The sequence below is a fragment of the Eriocheir sinensis genome, chromosome 67 (genome assembly GCF_024679095.1).
Source record: "Eriocheir sinensis breed Jianghai 21 chromosome 67, ASM2467909v1, whole genome shotgun sequence".
Taxonomy (NCBI): Eukaryota; Metazoa; Arthropoda; class Malacostraca; order Decapoda; family Varunidae; genus Eriocheir; species Eriocheir sinensis.
The window spans coordinates 1751409-1776408 of NC_066575.1; the positions used below are offsets into that span (position 1 = coordinate 1751409).

Sequence of the window (25000 nt, forward strand, 5' to 3'; positions counted from 1 at the left end):
AAGATGGAGAAAGTAAAACAAAGAAAAGGATAAAATAAGGACACTGAGCAAGGGAATGAGGACGAAAAAAACATAATGATAAAAATGCTGCATATAAATGAGAGGGAGAGAAAATTAATATATATTAGTCCCCCTCTGCATGTATTTTTCCCTCTCTCCCCTTTTCCTACTCTCCCCACCCTCTCTTCCCCTCCTCCTTCACCTTCCTCTCTCCCCTCCCCTCCTCTCCACTCCTCCCCCTCCCTCTCTTTCTACTCCATCCCCTCCCTACCTCCCCTGCCACTCCCTACCACTCCCTGGCATCTTGGTCATATAGAAGTGGAGAAACGAGGAAGAGGGAGAAGAGGAGAGGGAATAAAGAGGAATATGAAAATGAAGAGAAATGCAAGAGAAAAGCAGGAGAGAAAAATGAAAGTGATGTAAGAAAAATATGAAGGAAAAGAAAATGAGAAGAAAGCTGGGAAAAGAACGACAGATTAATGGGAGAACTCGGGGAAGATGTTAGAATGGAGTAAAATGAAAGAAAAATGGAGATAGAGAGAAAAAGGGAAATGGAAGGAAATTGAGGAAAAGGACGTGAGGGGAAGAAAGGAAAATTAATAATGGGGCGGAAAGAAAGAAAATATGAGAGAGAGAGAGAGAGAGAGAGAGAGAGAGAGAGAGAGAGAGAGAGAGAGAGAGAGAGAGAGAGAGAGAGAGAGAGAGAGAGAGAGAGAGAGAGAGAGAGAGAGAGAGAGAGAGAGAGAGAGAGAGAGAGACTAAGCTAAAACATTCATGGCCTTAATTGAAGCTTATCGCACACTTTCATTAGAACCCAGTATGTATGTACGTATGTATGTATATATGCTTGTATGTATGTATGTATGTATGTACCTGTTTATCCACCTACTTACCACCGTAACTATTTATATCTATTTATCGATTATGTTTGTCAACCAGTCTGTCTATCTATCTATCTATCTATCTATTTTTTGTCCACCTTTCTGCCTATTAATCGATTCATCTGTATTTTTATGTATTCATTACCTGTTAGTTTCTCTGTCAATCTGTTTACCTGTTAGTTTCTCTGTCAATCTGTTTACCTGTTAGTTTCTCTGTCAATCCGTTTACCTGTTAGTTTCTCTGTTAATCTGTTTACCTGGTAGTTTCTCTGTCAATCTGTTTACCTGTTAGTTTCTCTGTCAATCTGTTTACCTGTTAGTTTCTCTGTCAATCTGTTTACCTGTTAATTTCTCTGTCAATCTGTTTACCTGTTAGTTTCTCTGTCAATCTGTTTACCTGTTAGTTTCTCTGTCAATCTGTTTACCTGTTAGTTTCTCTGTCAATCTGTTTACCTGTTAGTTTCTCTGTCAATCTGTTTACCTGTTAATTTCCCTGTCAATCTGTTTGCCTGTTAGTTTCTCTGTCAATCTGTTTACCTGTTAGTTTCTCTGTCAATCTGTTTGTGTCTATCAATCTATCCTATTAAATTATCTATCTACTTATTTTTATTCAATCAAGATAACACGGATGAAAGCTAAACATAAGTAACACAAGTCCCATTGCATAACGAAAGGGAACAAACCCACAATGCAAACAAGTAACAAATAAACAAATGAGACACAAAACAAACAAACAAACAAAGGAAATCGGACACCTGGTTGCATATTCACCGCTCCATTCCACCGCCGAACACACACACACACACACACACACACACACACACACACACACACAAATCGGGTAACCAATTTCTTTCCGTCACGGCAATTTACACATTTCCAATTTCGTTTTCTAGGCGGGAGGAGGAGGAGGAGGAGGAGGTGGAAGAAGAGGAGAAGGAAAGTAATTATCAACGAAGCCAAAAGCAAATACAAAGAGGAAAAAAAGAGAAAAATAACAAAATAAACAGAAAAAGAAGAACAAAGTAAAACAGACTCAATAAAAACGATCATAAAAACACAATTGTAATCTTAAAAAAAAAACATTGATAGAAACTAAAAAATAAAAATCATATAAATACTACTATCACCATCATCTTAAATACCCCTATCATCACCACCACCACCACCACCTTCATCACCACCACCACCACGAGCACCACCACCTTCACCACCACCACCACCACCGCCAGACTGAACAAACAACCGCTAATAAGGCTGAGGATTGGAGGATCAAATTACCCTTCAACCAAAGCAGAGGAGGAGGAGGAGGAGGAGGAGGAATGGAGAAAAGGAAGACGAAAGCAAAGACGAAAACGAAGAAGAATACGTAGAAGAAGAAGAAGCAGAAAAAAGTAGAAGAAAAGAACAAGAAAAAGAAAAAGAGGAAAAAATGAAGAAAGAGAAGAACAAGGAGAAAATAAAGAACAAAAAAAAAAAAGAATAAGAAAGAGGAATATGAGGAAAAAAATGAGAAAAGAAAAAAAAAGAAGTAAAAAGTTGAGGAAAATAGCGAATGAAGACAAAAAGAACGAAGAAAAACACAACATATAACCCTTGGTAGCATGCAACAGAGAAAAAGAACATAAAACAAGAAAATAAAATGTGACAATAAAAAGCACCAGCCAATCCCAGCACGCCACCGTCACGTCGCCTTCAACAGGTAGCGCGGGCCAATCAGCGCCAGGTGGACAGGTGAGACCAGGTGAGGCGCCCGAGCCATCACAATCCCTCTCCACAATCAGTCACGCGTTCCTTTTATTTCTTTTCCCTTTCATTTCCTCTCAGAGCGCAGACCATTTTCATTCAGTAGGTAAAAAAAAATAATTAAGTTGCATTTTATATATTACATTTGATTGGATTTTTACTTTTATTTTTTCTTTTCTTTCTTTTCCTTTTCATTTCGTCTCAGAGCGCAGACAATTTTGATTCAGTAGGTACAAAAAATTATTAAGTTGCATTTTATATATTACACTTAATTAGATTTTTTATTTTGGGTTCTAAACTTGACGTGACAAAAACACCAAATTGAATTATATTTATTTTACACTTTAATCGTTTTTTTCCCTTAATGTTATAAAATTGACATGTGATTAGTTTCATTACATTATTAACATCAGAAAGACAATTTTGATTCTGTATATACAAAAGATAACTCAACTGCATGTTATATATATCACAATTTAATAGGTGTTTAATTTCTGTCATAAAACCGTCATGTAATTAGGTTCATTACATCATTAGCATCAGAGGGGATATTTATGAATCATCCTGCCGTGGAAAAAAGGCAAGAATTATCATCAAACACAGACCGAAACGTAAAAACAGGAATTACTCGCTCGGGTCAGCATTGTTTTCACTGGCAAGCCTGAATCACTAGGGCGCGGAGAAAAAAGGAAACAGGAATCATTTTGCCGACTGCCGTGTGTGTGTGTGTGTGTGTGTGTGTGTGAGAGAGAGAGAGAGAGAGAGAGAGAGAGAGAGAGAGAGAGAGAGAGAGAGAGAGAGAGAAGGTAAAAAAAAGGAAGAAGGTTACATCACAGGGGTAGAAAAAGAACAGCGAATCGAGATATGAGAAAGAAAAACAAAAAGTGTGTTACCTAATATCTGGAGAGGATTTGTACCGCTATTATGGTTGACTAAATGAGGGTAAGGATACTGACAAGAAAAAGGGAGAGGAGGAGGAAGAGGAAGAAGAGGAGGAGGAGGAGGAGGAGGAGGAAGAAAAATCGAAGAACACGATCAAGGATAAAAGGGAAAAAAAACGAGAACAATGAAGAAAAACCAGAGCGAGAAGATAGAAGAAAAGGAGGAGGAGAAGGAGGAGGAGGAGGAGGAGGAAGCAGTCAAACAGGCAAGCAGTCAGGCATACATGGGAGAGGCAGGCAGGCAGGCAGGCAGGCAGACAGACAGACACAGACAGGCATGCAGACAGACCAGTGGGCGCCATGGCCTGAGTCACAGCTGATTCTCTCCCTCCCTCCCTCTCTCTCTCCCACCTCTCCCTCCACTTCCACTCCCTCCCTCCCTCTCTCCCACCTCTCCCTCCTCCTGTTACCGCCTGTGTCACGCTAGTCTCTCTCTTCCTTCCTCCTTTTCGTTCTTCACTATTATCTAATTTGTGTTCGTATTACATATCCTTGAAGTCTATTTTCCTTTATTCTGCTTCTTATTGTCTTCTTCTTCTTCTTCTTCTTCTTCTTCTTCTTCTTCTTCTTCTCTTCCTCCTCCTCCTCCTTCTTGTCAGTGTCTCATCGCCTCACTTCTACAATTACGCTCAATTACACATATTACTCTCTCTCTCTCTCTCTCTCTCTCTCTCTCTCTCTCCCTTGTTTCCTCCCTATCGACCTTACATCTCCCTTCCCTTGTTTCCTCTCTTCTTATCTTCCCCCTTCCTAGTTTCATTAATTTATTCCCTCTTACCCTCCTTATTAATCATTATCCTCTCTCCCTTCTTTCATCTCACTCTTCCTTTTTTCCTCCTTATCAGCCTTACTTCTCTCCCTTTTCCTCATTTCCTCCCTTCATTTTCTTCCTAGTTTCCTTCCTTTTTTTCCTTTTTAGCCTCCTCATTTCCTTCCTATCGCCCTGACTTCTCTCCCTTTCCCTCGTTTCCTCCCTTTCCTCCCTTCGTAGTTCCCCCCCTCGCTCCACCCCGCCACACCACACCTGACGCCGTCCTAATAAAAGGTTCACACACAGGTATCGATCCTCCACAAGCACTCCCGTCAGCCATCGATCGCCGCCGACGCCACGAGGAGGAGGAGGAGGAAGAGGAAGAGGAGGAGGAGGAGAAGGAGGAGGAGGAAAAACCGAACCAAGAGTAGAAGACGTGAAAAAGGAAACCAAGTGCAAGAGGAGAAAAAGGAGGAGGAGGACGAGGAGGAGGAGGAGGAGGAGGAGGAGGAGGAGGAGGAGAGGAGAACGAAAAATAACAGAGAAAGAAATGAGAATCAAGTGGAGGAGGGGGAGGAGTTGGAGGAGGAAGGGAACAGAGGTAAAAGGTGGAGGATAAGTGATGATGGAGAGGAGGAGGAGGAAAAGAAAGAGGAGAAGGAGGAGGAAAGAAGAAATGAAAGATAGGGGACGATAAATAGGAGACAAGAAGGAGGAGGAGGAAAAGATGGAGAAAAAGGGAAACAAGGACGAAAAAGTGAAAGGAGGAAGAGGAGAAGGATGATGATGATGATGATGATGAAGAGGAGGAGGAGGAGGAGGCGGAGGAGCGAAGGACACCTGGCGAGGGGGTTGAGTTGCCCTTCCACAGGTCTTCCTTGTAACTTGAGCCGCTGTTTGAACCACAAGGGCGGGCGGGCGGGAGAGAGGAGGGAGGGAGTGAGGTAAGATGAGGGGATGAGGGTGGTAGAAGGAAAGAGAGGGGGGTATAGAGGGAGGGAGTGAAGGGAGGGGAGAAGATGGAGGAATGGAAAGAGGGAAGGAATGCAGTGAGAGAAGATGAGGGACAGGGGTGAAGGGAAGGAATATGAGGAAACGGAGCGGAGGGACGAAGAAAAATGGAGGTATACAGAAAGGAACATAGAAAAAGGGAGAGAAAAAGGAAAGAAGGGAAAAAAAGCGAGAAAAAGGAGTACAGGAAAGAGGAAGACACGAAAAGGGAATGATAAATGATATACAATAGAAACCAAAGGGAGTGAGGGAATGAAAAGACGAAGAGGAAAAGGAAAGAAGGGAAAAAAAGCGAGAAAAAAATGAGTACAGGAAAGAGGAAGACACGAAAAGGGAATGATGAATGATAGAAACAATGAAAACAAAAGAGAGTGAGGGAATGAAAAGACGAAGAGGATGCTGGAGGGATGAAGGAATGAAGGGAAAGTAGAGAGAGTGCTAAAGATGGAGATAAAGGGAAGAGGCAAAAATATATATGACAGACAAGAGTGGATGAAGGGAGAGGGAAATGGATGGAGAGGCGACACAGAGAAGGAGGAGGAAAAGGAAGAAGGAGAGGTGTAAATACTGTAATAGGGAGACTAATAAGGGATAATGGAAGGATTAAGACACAAATAAGGAGGAGGGGATAAAAGGAAAGGGAGAAGACTGAGGGAAAGAGGGAAAAAGAAAGAGGAAAATAAGGAAGATGAGTGTCGGATAAAACGTGAGGAAAAGAATAAAAGCAGACAAAGAAGAAGGACAAAGAAAGGAGAATGAGAAGACAGAGAGGAAATGAGTGACAATTGAGGAAAAAAGATGGAAAGGAGGAAAGCAGAGAGAGAGAGAGAGAGAGAGAGAGAGAGAGAGGAAAACAGGGAGGGGAAGGGAAAAAAATGTACCCTTGTTCTTGATGACCTCAGATGCAGCAGCGCAGAAGTCTGAACCGGAATCTGTATTTTTCATTCTTTTTGCTGGGAAACCATCTAGAGAGAGAGAGAGAGAGAGAGAGAGAGAGAGAGAGAGAGAGAGAGAGAGAGGGGGGGGAAGGGGGATATAAGTGTAATGTGACTTCTTAGACACTTCTGAAAACCTCTTTTATTGATATGTGGAAGCAAGTGTGTAAGAGAGAGAGAGAGAGAGAGAGAGAGAGAGAGAGAGAGATTTTGGACATCATGTGATACTTCTCTCTCTCTCATAACGGGCCAAGTCAGAGGACCTCCCTTTCTCTCCTCCCTTCTTCCGTCCCTTTGGTTCAAAGTTAACTCTCCCAAACTTTCCCTCGGTGTTCCTTTATGAAGACTTCCAGACGCAGTTTTTTTTCACTTTATTCGGTCATTCTTCAGCGGTTTTTATTTCTTTCACTCTGGTTCCAATGACTGTGTTTTGGTTCATTTTCTCCTATTGCATCTTCTTCAATTCTTTATCTCATTTCATACGTTCGTTTCTCAAGTTTTTTTTCTTTGTTTCATTTTCCTTTCAACAACTTTCCTTCGTATCTCCTACCTTCATTTCCTTCTTCTAATTCCTTCAGTTATAGTTTTGTTTTTACTTTCATTCCTAAACTCTTTATTTTACTCTCCTTCATTTGGCTATATTTTGTTTCATTATTCATTTACAACTTCATACATTTCTATACGTTCATCTTTTACCTTTTTTCTCTCATCTTTTTTTCTCAATCTCCTAAACTGATTATTTTTTGTTCATTTTTCCATCACAATTCCTTCATTTCCTTCTTATATTTCCTACCAATACGAATTTTCTCTCCTGAGCTCTCCTTCCATTATTCCATTATAGAGTTGGTCAATGCTTATTTTTTTCCCTTCAAAGCTCTTTCAATTCCTTGTTAATGTTTCAAACGGTTTTAGTATATTTTCTTCAATTCCTCGTTTTCTTCCTTTCACTTGGCTTTTGTAAATGTCACTCACTCGTTCCCGGAAATCCCTTCGTTCTCTCTTCCCGCGAATTCCAGGACAAAAATTTTCCTCCTCTTTTTCTCTAAGCTTCCTTCCTTTCCCTGCCTTTAAAGAGCTTACTGCACTTTTCATCCTCTTTTTTGTAGCAGTTTATATCTCTTAACTTTATTTTCGCTTTTTTCTTCACTTTCCTCCATTTTTCACTCTCCTCTAATTACATTAAAAGCATAAATTCTCCATTCTTTCCAGTCTCAATCTCACTCCATTTTCCTCCTCCACCACCACCTCCACCTCCTCCTCCTCCTCCTCCTCCTCCCACATCAAATACTACAAACCTTTTCCATTTTTTTTTTACTTCATTTTTTCATTCTCCTCCTTCCACATTATATATAGCATCTCTTTTTTTCCATCTCTCTATTTCCCTCTGTTATTCATCTACTTATCTTCCCAGGAAATTAATATAGTAACTGTTTTCTTTATTTCCTCCCTCTTTCTTTCCGTCCTCGTCCTCGTCCTCTCCCTCCTCCTCCTTCTACTCCTCTTTCTTCTTTTCTCCTTCCTCTCTCTATTTCCCTCTGTTATTCATCTACTTATCTTCGTCCTCCTCCTCCTCCTCTTCCATTTCTTCTTTCATCTCTAACCACATGTAATATTTCAAACTCTTTCCTTTCCTTTCTCTCTTTCCGTCCCCCTCTTCCTCCTCGTCTCCTTTCTTCCCAAAAAAACACTAAATACAGTAACTCTTTTTATTTCCTTCCTCTATTTTCCCTCCTTCATTTCATCTTCTTCTTCCTCCTCTTCTTTCTTCAAATACATTTAATACATCAACTCTATTCTTTCTTTATTTATTTTATCTCTGTCACTAATCTCCCCATCCACGTATTCCTTCTACATTAAATCTGCTTCTCTTCACCTCCCTTCCATTCTTTTATCCTTCACTTTACTCTCTTAATAAATGCATCTCTTTTCTTTCCTTTTTTCTTTCTCACTAAACTCCTCATTCACGTATTTCTCCTACATTGAATCTGCTGCTCATCACCTCTCTTCCATTCTTTTATTCTTCGTTTTCATATTACTCTCTTTTTCTTTCTCAATCACTTATCTCCTCACCCACGCATTTCTTCAACAATAAATCTGTTTCTTTTCAGTTATCTTCTTTCCGTCTATTCCCGGTGCACACTTCACTCTCTTAATTAACAAACGTTGCTATGGGAACGACTCGCTGGCGTTCTCGGACTCAGAATAAAACGAGCAAACTTTCCCTTCTTTTTCCTCTCTCTCTCTCTCTTTCTCTAATCCGTAACTAACTTCAATTTCACGGATTTCTGAAAACAGGCGAACCCGACACTGCCCGCACTGCCATCACCACCACCACCACCACCACCTCCTCTCCACTACTAACACCTCCACTGCCACCAACCGAGAAAAAGCGAAAAATTGACCCAACATTGTTCACACCATTATGTACACGACCACCACCACCATCAACAACAACAACAACAACAGCATCACCAAGCCCTTATCTCCACCACTAACACGTCCACTATCACCACCAGAAAAGAGAAAAAAAAACTTACCCCTCCACCACCACCGAGACCTCTACAACAACCATGCTACCCACTACAATCATACCACTACATTCTACTCCACTACCACCACTAAACAATCCTCATCGGCACTACCCTTTACAATAACAGCAAACACGAAAAACACATCTCAAGTTTCCACCACTACCATTAACACGAAAACCACCCCGATATTTTTTTCTTCTACCACCACAACAACAATATCACCACAACAGAACTACCACCACCCCCACAGTACTATCACCACCATAATACTGACACTACCACGATACCACCACCACCACTACAGCCAGCTCAAAACCTTTCCCACCAACACCACTATCATGAACTTCATCTACGAACATAACCTCAACACCACCACCACAACAAAAGGAACACTGGCCACTACCACATCACCACATCAACTGTCTACCACACCACCACACCTTCAAGCACCACCCACTACACACAGCACTAACCAATACACTATCCCCATCACGACCCATCCTCCTCTACCTACCCACCTACCCTTTGCCTTCACCTGTTAACTACACACCTGTTTTCCATCTGATTATACTATATCCGGCTATCCTTACCACACCAGCACACCTTCCGACCGGTCCAATAATCACCTGTCCCTTGCACTAATCCATTCACGCACCGTTTCTAGAACACACTGAAGGAGGAGGCGGAGGCGAAGGCGGAGGAGGAGGAGGAGGAGGAGGAGGAACAGCTACGTCGACATACAGACTCGTGGCGCCAAGCAGGTGAAGGAAAGAATGTGAGCTTCGATTCGTCCACTGGGGGTCAATGTGTTTGTGTCTGCCTGTGTGTCTCTGTCTGTCTGTCTGTCTGTCTGTGTGTCTGTCTGTCTGTCTGTCTGTCTGTCTGTCTGTCTGTCTGTCTGTCTGTCTGTCTGTCTGTCTGTCTGTCTGTCTCTGCCTGTGTCTGCGTGTCCGTATGTCTTCATCAGTATGTGCGTGTATCAACAGTAGTAGTAGTAGTAGTAGTAGTAGTAGTAGTAATAGTAGTATAATTGCAACAGGAGTAAAAGGATACATTAAAATATAATAATACCTGTTGTTCTTCACTTCTAATTGCCTCCTCTTCTTCCTTCTTTCTTTCCTTCCTTTCTTATTATTTTCTTTCTTTTTCATATCTTCCTTCTTTCCTTTTTTTCTCATTTCCTTCCTTCCTTCCTTCCTTTCTTCCTTCCTTTTTCCTTCCTTCCTTCATCTCTTCTTTCTTTCCTTCTTTCACTCCTCTCCCTCTTTCACTCCGTCGCTCCCTTCATTCCTTCCTCACTTCCTCTCTCTCCCTTCCCCATATCTACTCTCCCTTATTCCCACACCGGTACATAAACGGAAGGGCGTCTCTCTCTCTCTCTCTCTCTCTCTCTCTCTCTCTCTCTCTCTCTCGACCTTTCCCTACCACTCCCCTTCCCTCCTTTGCTCTTCCATCTTGTATGAGGAGTGGGAGGGAGGAAGAAAGGGGAGAGAGGAGGGGGAGAGGAGAGGGAAAGAGGAGCCCCGTCAACACGCACCACCACCTCCACCACCGCCACCACCATGAGGGAAGTACACTGACTGATCCACACACCCTCCCCTCTACACCTCCAAGACATGATACAAGTCTTTAAGTACCTGAACAAGCTCAGCAACGTTGATCACTCCAAACTCTTCACGCTACAAACTAACCTGAGAACAAGAAACAACGGAAAAACAATTCAAGCAAAGCGATGCAATACCGACATCGGCAGGAGTTACTTCTCGAATAGAGTTGTTCGCCACTGGAACAGCCTTCCTGCAGAAGTGGTTAGCGCAGAGACCATCAACTCCTTCAAGAAACGCATTGATCGCCACTTTGCTGCAACAGGAGTGAACTGAACGTTCCTGCTTTAATCCTTCCCTGCAAGCCACTTCTGTGGCAAACGGATTGATTAAATCACTGAACGCAGGCAGCCTAGTAATGAGCCAACAGGCTTTCTGCTGCCTGCTAGTCCATGTTTCCATGTTTCCATGTTTCCTCCACTCACCTACACTCCTAACCTGCCTCACCCCGACACTTGTCCTTACGTGTGTTTTCTCGTTAGCAAGGTAAGTGTGTTTTCCAGGCATAGCTATTGACAGGGTGTGTGATGTAGAGTACAGTCACCCAAAAAACTGGAGTGGAGTACTACCGAGACTTGAGACATGTGGAGTGGTGCCCTTCTTAATCCCTCTTTGTAAGCTGGCGATAATTTGATTCAGCAATATATCAACAGACTAAACTTGACTAATTTCCACTTTTCTTTTAAACACACGAATATTTTTCAACAAACAATAATTAACAACCACACTACCATCACGAACACAATGTCACCACCACTACAATACTACCACACTACCACTACACCACCACTACAACACAATGGCTAAGAAGAGGCAAATAAACTAAACTAATGACCTTAACATACTGGGCTTTTAAAACAGAGAAACAAAACAAACTCTAGTAATGTTCGCGTTAATAATTATTCCTCTTCCTAAGAACTCGTGTTTAAACATTCTCCTATTACTGTTTCATTCCCGTTCCTTCCAGTTGCCAAAACCACTGAAAACAGAGACAAAACTGCAACAGTACTTCCCTAAATGGTTGTGATACGTATGTCCGCATCTACAATCTTGTACTAGAGAGGCAACACGCGACGAGGGTTGGTTTACTTCGCTTACGTGGAGAGGGGAAGAGAGAAGAGGGGAGGGGAGCAAAAAGGGGACAGAGGGAGTGAGAGAGGAGAGGAGAGGAAAGAGTAACGATGCAGGGAGACGTGAGTAATGGGAATGAACAGGGAAGGGTGTGAGGGGAGGAGAATGAAGGAGGAAAACAAAATAACATGTGGAGAGAGAGAGAGAGAGAGAGAGAGAGAGAGAGAGAGAGAGAGAGAGAGAGAGAGAGAGAAACACATAAAAAAGGTGACGATAAGCATTGAGTGAAAGGGGAAGAAAGTGGAAGCGGCGATGATGGAAGGGAAAGAGAAAATGGAGGAAGAAGAAGAAAAGGCAAAAGGAGAAAATAAAATAAACTCGTTCAAGATAAAAAGAAAAAAATGAAGGAGAAAAAAGGAAACTGATGAAAAAGGAAAAGATAGAAAGAGAATAAGACAAGATACCAGTGACGAAAAGAGCGAAATTTAAAAAGAAAAGAAAAAACGAAAGAAAAAGAAATTGCTAAAAACAACAACGGGAAATGAAAATGAGAAAAAACAAACAAAATAAAAAATGAAACTATAAAAGGATTACAGATTACAAGTTGACGTTTAGCGGCAGACATTTTACAGTACACACACACACACACACACACACACACACACACACACACACACACACACACACACACACACAAACGCACACAGTTAGCTAATTCCGCCCCAAACACACTCACCGGTGGTCTGTGTGCTTTATGAACCCAATAGCTTCACCTGACATAATGAATTCAGGTAATATCATAAACACAACGAACGCAATAGAGGCGATGAACCAAAAATCTATACACAGGGGAAAAAAGGGGAAAACTACTCTCTCTCTCTCTCTCTCTCTCTCTCTCTCTCTCTCTCTCTTTTTTACTCCACTCAATTCTCACGCTATTCTCTTCCCTCTCTTCCTTCTTCTCACTCCACGTCACGAAAAAAAAAAGCAATCAAGGAAAAAGGAAACAATATGAATCAAACAAAAGATTAGATAAAGGAGATATTGAATAAGTGAATGGGGACAAGAAAAGGAGTTTGTGTTTGTGATCCATTTACACATGAGAGGGAGAGAGAGAGAGAGAGAGAGAGAGAGAGAGAGAGAGAGAGAGAGAGAGAGAGAGAGAGAGAGAGAGAGAGAGAGAGAGAGAGAGAGAGAGAGAGAGAGAGAGAGAGAGAGAGAGAGAGAGAGAGAGAGAGAGAGAGAGAGAGAGAGAGAGAGAGAGAGAGAGAATTTCACTTTTTGAGCAACACAAGCCGTACACATACCCGCTGATGAGGGGTCAATAACGTGTGTGTGTGTGTGTGTGTGTGTGTGTGTGTGTGTGTGTGTGTGTGTGTGTGTGTGTGTGTGTGTGTGTGTGTGTGTGTGTGTGTTTCAATTTATTCATTACTTACATGTTTAAAGAAGGGTTGCTTTGAATTTAAATCATGAATCAAAAGAAAACGGCGGAGAAATTTTACTGTCGACCTCAAAACACTCCTCTCCTTCGTACTTGCTTTTATTCTTTTCCTTTATTACCTTTATTTATTTGTTCACATATAAGAATTGGTTTAAATTCAATGTAGTGGTGAATTAAAATCAAGAGGAGAGTATCGGGACACCTCTCCTCCTGAAATTGACCTCTCTTTCGGCCACTTACTGAACTCTTTATTTTATAGGAGCAGTGATTAGCGGACTTTTTTTCATTTTTGTTTCCTTTGTTTGCCCTTGAGCTGTTTCCTTTGACGTAAAAAGAAAAAAAATGCTGTTGAGAAATTTTATGTCGACCAAAAATTATTCCTTACTTTCTTACGTGTTTTTATTATCCTTTTCTTTCTAACCTTTATTTATTTATCTATTTATTTTTTACAGGAAAGGAAGCAGCTCAAGGGCATAAAAAAAGTGTAGAGAAAAAAAAAGCCCGCTAAACGCTGCTCCTAAAAAGATAAAAGTTACGGGTGACCAAAAGAGAGGTTAATTTCGGGTGGAGAGGTGTCTCGATACTTGGTCACGTCCTTCTGTATATATAAGTAAAGGGTAAGAGAGGTTAATTTCGGGTGGAGAGGTGTCTCGATACTTGGTCACGTCCTACTGTATATATAAGTAAAGGGTAAGAGAGGTTAATTTCGGGTGGAGAGGTGTGTTGATACTGGGTCACGTTCTGTATACATCCATCTATAGGAGCAGTGATTAGCGGGATTTTTTTTTAATTATTGTTTCCTTTGTTTACCCTTGAGCTGTTTCCTTTGATGTAAAAGAAAATGCTGTTGGGAAGTTTTTATGTCGACCAAAAACATTCCTTCTTTTCTTGTGTTTTTTTTATTGTTATTCTTTTATTTCTAACCATTATTAACGGAGTCACGTCCTTCTGTATACATTCATCTATTCCTTCGTTCGCTGAGCCATTTTTCAAAGTTTTCTACACGTTCCAAAAAAATCATGAGCACCAAAAACGTTCCCTCACATTGGTGCGTCCGCCTCGGCGTGTTATGTTTACTCGTTATTTCGAAAAGCATCCAGGCCTCACAGAGCGACGGAAGGCAATTAGCTTCGTTTGTTTGTTTATATTTCAACGCATTTGGTTCTCAGTAAAAGGCTAAAAATGCTGATAAATGCTGAACAATAAACGGTTCCTAGTTGTTGTTTTTTTTTTTTTAACTCAGAATCGGAAAATATAAACATAACCTTTGTAATACGCGATGGAAAGGTATTTGTGTAACTTTGAATGGGAATCACAATGAGAGTATTTTCCAAAACACTCAATAGTTAGTTTTGGAGGTACAGCTAATCGTCTACACTCGGGGATCACATACTATTTTTTTAGAGTGGAGAGATTGAGAATATGCGTCCGGGAGTTGCTGAAGAGAGGCGTGGAAGCAGCGTCACCATATTATCGTACTCAGCACACTGCATTTATCAGTTTCAGACCCAAAAGTGTCGTACCCAAAGCAATAACGATATCCAATTAAAGTTATCATAAAGAGACTAAGACATCCCTCCACCGGAAATTGACCTCTCTTTCGGCTACTCTTTACTTATTTACTTTTGTGGGAGCGGCGGATAGCGGACTTTTTTTGTACTCTTTTTGTTGCCCTTGAGCCCCATCCTTAACGTAAAAAAAAAATTAAAAAAATAAAAAATAAAAAAATCCCAGCAACTTCGTCTTTTCCAACAGGCGTGCTGAGATGACGAGACGTTTAAGAACACCGACTTAAGTATAACAATCTGGTAACGCTGTGTGGGAGGAGTCCATTTAGGGAGCCTGTGTGAAGGTGGCTGCGAGAACTGGTAAGGAGACACCATCCCCCCCCCGCCCCCCACCTCCACCTCGACATCCTCCTCCTCCTCCTCCTCCTCTGCAAGGGTGTTGGAACGCCAAAAATTTATCTCATGTTCCCATACTTTCCTTACCTCCGTGTGTGTGTGTGTGTGTGTGTGTGTGTGTGTGTGTGTGTGAGAGAGAGAGAGAGAGAGAGAGAGAGAGAGAGAGAGAGAGAGAGAATGGGGGAGTTGGAGTTTATGAGTTTATGGAGTTCATTAAATTATTATATTCACGACCGAAATGTGTACAAAGTTACCAATATATATGTAAACACATCTCTGCACACACACACACACACACACACACACACACACACACACACACTTTGCATTTTCAGCAGCGGCGTGCGATGTTCCTTTGTTTTACTCTTTCCATAATGTTTTCAGTTCGCTCCTGTTTTGTTTTGTTTTTTCCTCCGTGTTGCCGCAGTCCCTCGTACACAAGCCAGACATCACTCTTTGCTATTTTTTCGTATTCCTTCCTTCTTCGGGCATATTTATTCTTTGCACCCACACAGTTCAGTCCAGTGGAGGGTCATAAAGATGGCCTTTGTAATGACTTTTTCATGAAGTTTCCTACTTTATGTCGTTGTTGTTTGGTTTCTCACTTCTCTTTTTCCAAAATTCGTATTGTGTTTCATTTTCTTCTCTATACGTTTCCCGACAGGTGGATTAGCTGTACAGTTCCTTCGTACGAGGTTTGTTGTAGGAAACACAATAATATACTTTCCACGTCACAAAAAATGAGTCTTCTGAAGAGCCTGCTGGTGTGTGTGTGTCTCCTGCTGGCGGGGACCACTGGGGACCAGGGCGATCATGTGGGGGCCTCCGCGGGGCGGGGGCCGCAGCAGGGGGCCCTGGAGGCTGGTGCGTCCTCTCAAGGGGTGACGAACAAAGCCCAGCAGATCGAGTACCAGGACACCCTTCAGGCCAACAATGAGCCGGAGTCGACTACCGATGACCCGGAGTCGACGTCAGATGACCCGGAGTCGACGTCAGATGACCCGGATTACTTCTATGACGACGTTGGTGCCTATGACGAGGATAAGGACTCCACCAGCAGCAATGAATATGATGCCGCCGATACAGACACCGACTCCGAGGCGCCCCCCGACTCAACAGATGAAGACACAGACACTTCCGATGATGCTGACTGTCCGTACTCGGATGACGAGCCGGAAGACGCCGCGCCTTCCCCGAACAGTGCCAAGGCTGAGGGCCAGGCATGAGGAGGGTCAGGTAAGGCGAGTATAGCGTCCTCAGCATACACCTGACGTGCTTTTCTGATACAGTTGCGTCTACTTACGTTCTTTCTTACTTTCCTGCATCCATGCTAACGTTCCAGGATTCATTCATAAATCTTCATACATGCATTCAGTTATTCATACATTTATTCGAATATTACGCACACATACTTACATGAATACATAATACACACACACACACACACACATTAATGCATCCATGACAAAAGGCGCTTAATTCAATACAGCTGCACGTATTAATGTATTATACCCGAATCACGCGATATTTCCGTGAATAATGAATGAATCGGCTATATTAATTTCTCTCTCTCTCTCTCTCTCTCTCTCTCTCTCTCTCTCTCTCTCTCTCTCTCTCAGAAAATGTTTCACAAAAGTTTCGAAAAGTATTGTGGACTGGCCTTTATTTTCCTTCCTTCTCCTCCCGACAACTTATCAGACCCGACCACTTGTCATCGCGGTTGTTACACGCACCCAGACCACCTACCAGCTTCTTTAACGGAAATTAACAAAATCCCCAAAGACTATAAGTTGGCGAACGTAACACCATCAAAAAGACCTAAGTCGCATTATCCAGTGGTTAAAGAAGAGGAAAATGTCTTAGAATATTGCCAACTGTAAATTCATGTACTTTGAGTTCAGTAGTAAAAGTAAACACAATATGGGTGCATGGGAACCCACTACTGGTCGTACGTTAGAAATTGGGTCTTAGTAGCTGCTTTATCAGTGACCTGGCTGAAACTAACAAACCACTGTAAGTCTGCCTGGTAAACTGCCAAGAATTTTTAATTTACGTCGCAGGGAGTGAAGTTATCCTTGAACAACTCGTTGGTAAGACCTCCCCTGGAGTACGCAGTGCCCTTCAGGTCCCGAAACCACAAAAAGAGCATTGAATCAGTAGTCAGCAACGCGCTGTGAAAATGACACTCTCGTTGAAAACATACACGTATGAAGAACGACTAGAGAGACTCAAACTCTACGCTGGAAAGGAGACTAAGAGGGGATATGATACAGGTCTGCAGGTATGTCAACAAGATCAATAGCCTCGATCACATGAAATGATTTGAACTCCAACAAACTCGAACACTAAACATAAAATCTATCTCTTCAACGGAAGCGATGCAATACAGACCATTAAGTTGCTATTGCTTGCTCTTCTTTGTATAAACTCCTTACACATCTGCTATACCCTAAACATCCTCCTAATTCCTCCATTTCCTCCGTCTACCCTTCTCCACTCCTCCACATTCCACATTATCCTTTTTACCAAGCGTCATTTTTTCTCAGGATTATTTTTTTCATCTTTTTTCTTTCCACTTCCTTATTCGTACTCCAATCCTTTGTCTTCCTTCCACTTGATGCCATCTTTCTGCTATTTTATTTTTTTTCTTTCCAGTTTTCTTTCTTCCATTCCTTTGTTTCTTTTTCCCAGCACAAATTTGGTCTCAAACTATCTTCCTTTGCCCTCCACGTTCCTCATTAACCTTTTTCTTTTGTTGTTTCTTTCTCCCTGCGAGTTCATATTTTTCATTTCTTACAAACAACTACAAAGACAATGGAGGCAGCTTCTGTGTGTGTGTGTGTGTGTGTGTGTGTGTGTGTGTGTGTTTACGTCTACAGGTGAAGTGTTTTGTTTTTCTCACCTGGACAGTCAACAAGTTTTCACACCTCTTCTTCATCCTTTCCTCCTTCCTCTCGCCTCTCCCTTTCCTTCCCCTTATATCTACCACCTTTTCTCCTTTGCCCGTAACATTCCCATACCACACCTTTCTAAATAATCCGTTTCTCCTTCTTTCCATTTCCTCTATTCTTATTTTTCCATCCTTTCCAAGTTCTTCTCTCTTTCTAATATCCTGCTAAATATCCGGTTCCCCATCAATTCTACTTCGTCATTTTTATTTTCCTATTTCTAAAACATGCTCACCCTCCCTCCTTTCTCTTTTTCTTCCCCTTTTCCAGAGTGCTATATTTCCCTCCGTTGACCAGCTTCATTACAATCCATATCCTTTCAGTTTTCCTTTCTTTTCCCCCTACTCTTTTACCCTTCCTTTTCCCTATCCTCTTCTCCGCCCTTCCCTCCCTCCATCTCATTCTCGTCCCCCCGTTTATCAGATTCCTTTCATTCCCTATCTTTATATCTTTTCTTTCTTTCTCCCTTCTTTACTTCCCTTCTTTCACCCTATCCTCGTCACCACCCCTCTTTCCTCCCTCACTCCCTTTCCTCTCCTCTCCTCCACCTGTCCCTTTAAATTTACTCCTCAACTCCTCTTTAGTAGCTGTTCACTCAGTACCCTTCCTCCCCTCCCCTCCTTCCCCTCCCCTCCCCTCCTCTCCTCCCTCCCTCTCTCCTCTTCTCTCTGTCGACATTTACGATCATGAGAGAATCACCGACTTCCCTTAAAAGAAGCTGGGGGGAGGGGGGGAGGGGGGGGGTTAAAGGGAGGAAAGGGGTGGCTGGGGTGGGGAGGAAAGGGTTGACAAGCGTTTAAAGCAGAGAGAGAGAGAGAGAGAGAGAGAGAGAGAGAGAGAGAGAGAGAGAGAGAGGAGGGGGCGTTAAGTCAAGGCCATACGTGAGAGGGAAGTTAGGAAAGAGAAAGGAAAGGAAGGAAAAAGCAACGAAGGGGAAAAGAAAAAAAGACAGGATACATGGAGGGAGAGAGGCGAAGAGAGAGGGAGGAAAGCAAAAAAGAAAAAAAAAGAAAAGAAAGCGGGCATAGAGGAAACAGATGAGAGGAAATGAAGAGAGGAAAGATGCGTATGAGACCAGGGAGAAAGAAGAGAAGAGAAAGAAGAGAGAAAGGGAGAGAAAGGAATGACGACACAAACACTAATGGAAGAGGAAAGGGAGAGAAAAAGAGGAAAAAAAAAACGGAAATGGGAGAGATAAATAAGATCCCATGGAAAGAAGGAAGGAATAAAAAGAGAAAAGGGGTAAAGAAGAAGACGAGGAAGAAGGAGAGAGGAGATAAAGAAGAAAAATCATAGAAAAAAGAATGAGAGAAAAATGGTGCAGAAGATATAAGAAGAAAAGCAAAAAAAAGCGAATGAAGGGACTGCGCAGGTCAGGAGGGAAACAAAGGAAGGAAAGGAGATAGGAACAAGAGGAAATTTGAATATAACATGACAGGAAGAAGATAGAGTTGATGGAGATGAAATAAAGCCTGTCTGTCATGGCTGATGAGATGAGCGTCGAGAGAGAGAGAGAGAGAGAGAGAGAGAGAGAGAGAGAGGAAGGAGAAATGGGAATGAGCTAAAATGAGGACGGGGAGGAAAAACAGGAAAAGGAAGGGAAAAGAGAAGAAAGAGAGGGAAGAAAAGGTGGACAAGATAGAAGATGGGGGGAAGAAGAAGGGTGAAAGAGAGAAGTAAGAATGCGTGCAAAGAGAAACAGAACACAAAGATGGGAAGGAAGAAGGAGAATTATAGGATGGAAAATAAAAGAAGGGGAGTAAAAAGGGGAAGTCGGAGAAGTAAATAAAGGAGGCAAAGAAAAAAGAAAGAAGAAAACAAGAGAAGAACAAAAGATGAAAAGAGGAGGGAGAAATGAAAAAAGGGAGAAGATTAAAAGAAAGGAAAAAGAAGAGTGAAGGAGATGAAGGAAGGATAAAAGAAGAGTATGAGGGAAAGGAGATAAATAAAGGGGAAGAGGACGGAAGGGAGGAATAAAATAAAGAGATGAGAAAAGAGAAGCATGGGAATAGAGAGGAGGAGGAGAAGGAGGGGGAAGGTAAGCCTGAGGAGAAAGAACGGAGAAGAGAAACTAAGGAGGATGAAGGGAGGAAAGAAGAGAAGGAAGGGAGGAGAGGGGAGAAGAGACACGGAAAAAGTGAGGAAGAGGAAGAAGGGAGGAGAGAGGAGGAGAAAGAGGAAAGGAAGAGAAGAGGAGAAGAATGAAGGGCGTAGAGAAGAGGAATGGTAAATGTGAGGAGAAGGGAGGATAGGGAAGGAGGAAGGGAAGAGTTTGAGGGAAACGAAGGTAGGGAGAGAGAGAGAGAGAGAGAGAGAGAGAGAGAGAGAGAGAGAGAGAGAGAGAGAGAGAGAGAGAGAGAGAGAGAGAGAGAGAGAGAGAGAGAGAGAGAGAGAGAGAGAGAGAGAAAGTTTAGGGTAAGCAGTAGTTACGGGGCTGTGATGTGACTTTACTGCCATTTTAACGTCACGGGGGAGGAGGAGGAGGAGGAGGAGGAGGAGGAGGAGGAGGAGGAGGAGGAGGAGGAGGAGGAGGAGGAGGAGGAGCGGGGGATCTTGAGAGTAAGCTGTTTCTGCATATCTTCACTTCCTAAATGTGTGTACAGGAGAGAGAGAGAGAGAGAGAGAGAGAGAGAGAATCTAAAGACAGAACAATCTGTTTTTCCTTGCTCTAACAAAATCTTGAAACCGATATTTCTAAGCATAATAATAATAATAATAATAATAATAATAATAATAATAATAATAATAATAATAATAATAGCCAGTGAGTTCAATAATTCAAACCTTTCACTGGTAAACTCCATAACAGCATTTTCTTGAACGGTATTTCCTCCCTACTACGACTCAATTTCTTCAAAGGAGGGTCAGCAAACCTCTCCTGACCCTAAATTAAACCTTTCAGCAAATCCTGTTCTTCCATGTACCGAACAACATTTCGTAAACATATATTCCCCTTTTTGTTAAGTCTTTGTTCTGTCTTCCTAAACCACAAACAAAAACAGTAATATTAACCGTAGAAGAGAACATATAACCTTAATAATCACATCAATATTATACCTAAGGAGAAAGTTGTGTATTTTGAGCATTCCCAAAAACACAAACACAACGAACATTCCCTTCACGCGTGCACCAACAAAGCGAGGTCGTCAGTTTGTGTTTCTTTGTGGTTATGAACACAATTGTAATGACTCAAGTTTGCCTTCATGGCGAGCCTAAGAAGAGAAAGTCGTGTTATTGTTATGTCTATAAACAAAACACAATCATTAGCATCATCTACGCCTCGAGGGACTAACTAATTAACGAGGGAAAGTTGCATGTTTAAGTTTTTCAAGACGTTAATGAGCAAAGATTTTACACGGAACGACTTTTCTTCTCTCTTATGTCTTCCTTTCCCTTCAATTTGCTTGTTCCAATTATTTTTGTGAGTGTTTCCTTCTTACTTTATTTCATTCATTATCTTTTATCTCCATCTGTCCTTGCTTTATTTCTTCCTTTCATCCTCTCTCTCTCTCTCTCTCTCTCTCTCTCTCTCTCTCTCTCTCTCTCTCAACAACATTATTCTGTGACTTCTCCTTTTCGTCTCCTCCTCCTCCTCTTTTTCATCATTTCTTCCGTATCAAAACCAAAAAAAAACATCAGAAATAATAGCGCTTCCCTTTTCTCCCTTCTCTTCCTTGCTATCCTCCATTCTTTCTTTCACGGCCTCAAAAGACAGAACTCCGAGGCTTGATATTCTCTCCCTTATACATATTTTCTTTTCTTTCCCTTTTCACTTTCTTTCTGCTTCGCCTCGAACTCCTAACTCGCACCACAAAGAACTGGAGCAGAGTCTTGGGTCTTTCTGTGTCTGTTTGTCTTTCTTCCCCTGAGGCGCTGAGTAGGTGGGTGGGGGGGGGGAGAGGTGTGGAGACAGGTGGAAAGGGGGGAGATGTGGACGGTAGGGGAGAGTAGAAAAATGGTTATGTAAGTAGTTGACAAAGTGCGTAGATGAGTGAGAATGTGAGTAGGTGGGATGATGAGTGAGTATGCAGGTGGGTAAGGACAGGTGGGTGTGTAGGTGGGTGAGTGGGTGGAGAAGGGAGTGGGTAAGGTGAGTGAGAACGGGAGTAAATGGATGAGTGGATAGGAAGGTGAATAAGTTAGGGTGCGTGAGTGAGTGGGAAAATGGATGAGTCAGAGGTTAGTAAGATGGAAAGGTGGGTGAGAATATGAGTAAGTGGATGAGTAAGTGAATAGGTAAGTAGGTAGACGTATGTATAAGTAGATATGGATGAATAAGTATATGGATAACAGCTGACAGGGGTAGAAAGATGGATGAACGAGTAAACGGGTGAATGGGGAGCCAGGTAAAGGGACAGGTGTAGATGGAGAGTGACAGGTAATATAGAAAGGATGAAAGGTAGATGGGTGGATGATTGGACACGAGGGTAGGTGGAGGGGACAGGGTGTACGGGGGGAGGGGGGGGGGGGGTCGTGACAGGATGGGTAGGTAGGCGTGTGGGTTGTCAGGTAGGTAGGGAAGTGGATGGGAGGTGGGGAGGTGGAGAAAGGGGAGTGGGTAGTCAAAGAATGGATGGGTCTTAAAACTGGGCTATTACCACATCATAAAGAATCAGTTAATGTCCATGTAAGTCATTTTCGTCCACATCTACACACACACACACACACACACACACACACACACACACAAAGAGATGATGACCCCTCCATAAAGAAAAAGGGAAATGAATCGCAACATCACACAACTTCAAACCTTCATCAGTCACCAACATCATCATCGTCGAAGTAGTGGTCGTCGCAGCATTCCTTCACTCACCATCACATCATCACCACACATCATCACTATTTTCCACACTCATCACACCATCACCACCACTATCAACACCACCAACACAATGAGGCACCATCATCACATCGCCTTCCCTTCTCACGAGCACAAAATAAACACAGGTGAGTAAATAGCGCCCCGTGGACTACCTGGGGGGGCGTGTGCGTCTTCCAGGGGGCACAAGAGGCTCCCTGGTGGGTCTTGGAGGAGACGTGGCACTGCGAGGCGCGTGCGGGCGTGGGGGCGGGCGCGCGGCGAGTGGTGAGTGGCGTGCGCGTGGCCCTCTAACTTGGTGCCACTGGTGCGCCCTTGGATTCTTGCAACATGTCACTAGCGCCACAGTCACTACCAACAGCACCACCACCACCGCCACTGCTGTCTCCGTCTGTCCCTCCCTGTCCTTCCCTCTGTCCTTTTGTCCTTCGTTGCCGGGGTTGAGTTTTTATCTGTCTCCTCTCAGCGTCCTTCCTTATCTTTATCCTTCATTTCATCTCTTCATCTCAGTTTAGCTTTCCAGGCGGTTATCTCTATCTCCCTCACTTCCTCTGTTCTTCTGTCCTTTCCGCTGTCCCTCTGTCCTTCACTCCCTCGCTTGTCTTTATCTCAGTCTCCCTGCATCGCCTTTCATCCAATAATGTCTATCCCCCGTTCGTCTATCTCAATTCAGCTTTCCAGGACTTCTGTTTCTTATCCCCCTTTCTCAATCTGTTCCTCTGTCCTTCACTGCTACGCTCCAGTCTACATCGCTGTCTCCCTTTATCATCCTTTATCCTTTTCTCTATAATCCTTTCTTTCACCTGTTTATCTCAATTCAGCTTTCCAGGACTTCTACCTTTTATCTCCTTTTCTCAATTTGTTCCTCTGTCTTTCACTGCTACGCTCCAGTCTACATCTCTTCTCCCTTTATCATTCTTTATCCTTTTCTCTATAATCCTTTCTTTCACCTGTTTATCCTGGTACAGCTTTCCAGGTCCTCTTTATCTCCCTTATTCCTTCTGTTCTTCCCTCTTTCCCTCCGTCTCTGTGTCCTCGCTGCAATGGTCCAGTCTATATATATCGTCTCCATAATCCTCTATCCCTCTCTCTATTCTTTGTTTCATCTGTTCATCTCGTTTCAACATCCCTCTTTCCCTCCGTCTCTGTGTCCTCGCTGCAATGGTCCAGTCTTTAAATATCATCTCCCTTCATCATTCTCTATCCCCGTCTCTCTATTCCTCGCTTCATCTGTTCATCTCGTTTCAACTTCCCATGCTATCTCTATCTCCCTTTGTCATTCTATTTCTCTGTCCTTTACTCTGTCTCTACTTCGCTGCTATGCCTCAGTCTTTATCTCCTTTCAGCATCCTCTATCCCCGTCTCTCTATTCCTCGCTTCATCGGATCATCTCGTTTAGCTTTCCTGGTCCTTTTATCTCTTATCTCTTCGCTTTAGATTCTCCCCTCTTCCCTTCCCCTACCCCGAGCTTCCTTTCCATTCCTTTCTTTCCCTCCTTTGGCCTGTCCCCTCTACCCACCCACCCCCGATCTTCTTTTCCATTTCTTTCTTTTCCTCCTTTGGCCTGTGTCCCCCCCTGACCCGCCCCCTCCTCCCCTTCCTGCGTAGCTAACAGTGGCACTCCCCTCCAACTGTCTGTCCCTTTCTCCCTTCCTATTCCGTGTTTCCCTGCTCTCCTCCCAGCATTCCCATTCCTATTTCTCTCTCTCTCTCTCTCTCTCTCTCTCTCTCTCTCTCTCTCTCTCTCTCTCTCTCTCTCTCTCTCTCTCTCTCTCTCTCTCTCGGGAAAATGACAGTTCCAGCAGGCAAGGATAGCTAAACCGGGTAATCTCTCTCTCTCTCTCTCTCTCTCTCTCTCTCTCTCTCTCTCTCTCTCTCTCTCTCTCTCTCGTCAATTTCTGCACATTTTATTCCTTTCGTCGTGTGTGTGTGTGTGTGTGTGTGTGTGTGTGTGTGTGTGTGTCGGGGGGTCGTCGGCCTACACACAAATTGGGCCTAAGCGTTGAAGGCCTAGGAGAAACGAGGGAGAGAGAGGGAGACGAGGGGAGAGGAGGAAGGGAGGAAGAGGAAGGGAGGGAGACGAAGGAAGGGAGAGAGAGGGAGAGGGAGGGAGAGGAGTAAATCGATAGAAAGCAACGACCGCTATTCCTCCCCTCTCTCCCCACCTCCTCCCTCACTCCCCTTTCCTCTTCTTGTGCTAGGAATGCTGAGTGGAAGAGGGGTGTGGGGAGGTGGGGAGGGAAAAGGAGGGGAAGGGAGGAGGAAGAGGGGAGGGGAGGGGAGTAGGAATAGTGGAGGGGAGAGGAGGGAGGGGAGGGGAGGGGAGGGGACGGGAAAAAGGGAAAGAAGGGGAGGGGAGGAGGAAAAATGAGGGGACGGGAGGGAAAGGGGTAGAGGGGAGAAGAGGGGAAGAG

The 25000-nt window shown here is 43.2% G+C and overlaps 1 protein-coding gene across 6 annotated transcripts in view; it reads right to left on the reverse strand.

Moving 5' to 3' along the window:
• Positions 1-25000, reverse strand: part of LOC126987906 (uncharacterized) — a 298554-nt gene that overhangs the window by 94981 nt on the left and 178573 nt on the right. For 2 of the 6 annotated variants that reach the window (XM_050845486.1, XM_050845483.1), the window contains exon 2: positions 22742-23389. The exons of 2 other annotated variants lie outside the window; for them this stretch is intronic. The gene's annotated coding sequence lies outside the window, so the exon portion shown is untranslated. Of the gene's footprint in view, positions 1-22517; positions 22672-22741; positions 23390-25000 lie in introns of those variants that run through there. 2 more of the 6 variants (XM_050845487.1, XM_050845485.1) reach the window with 2 other exon arrangements.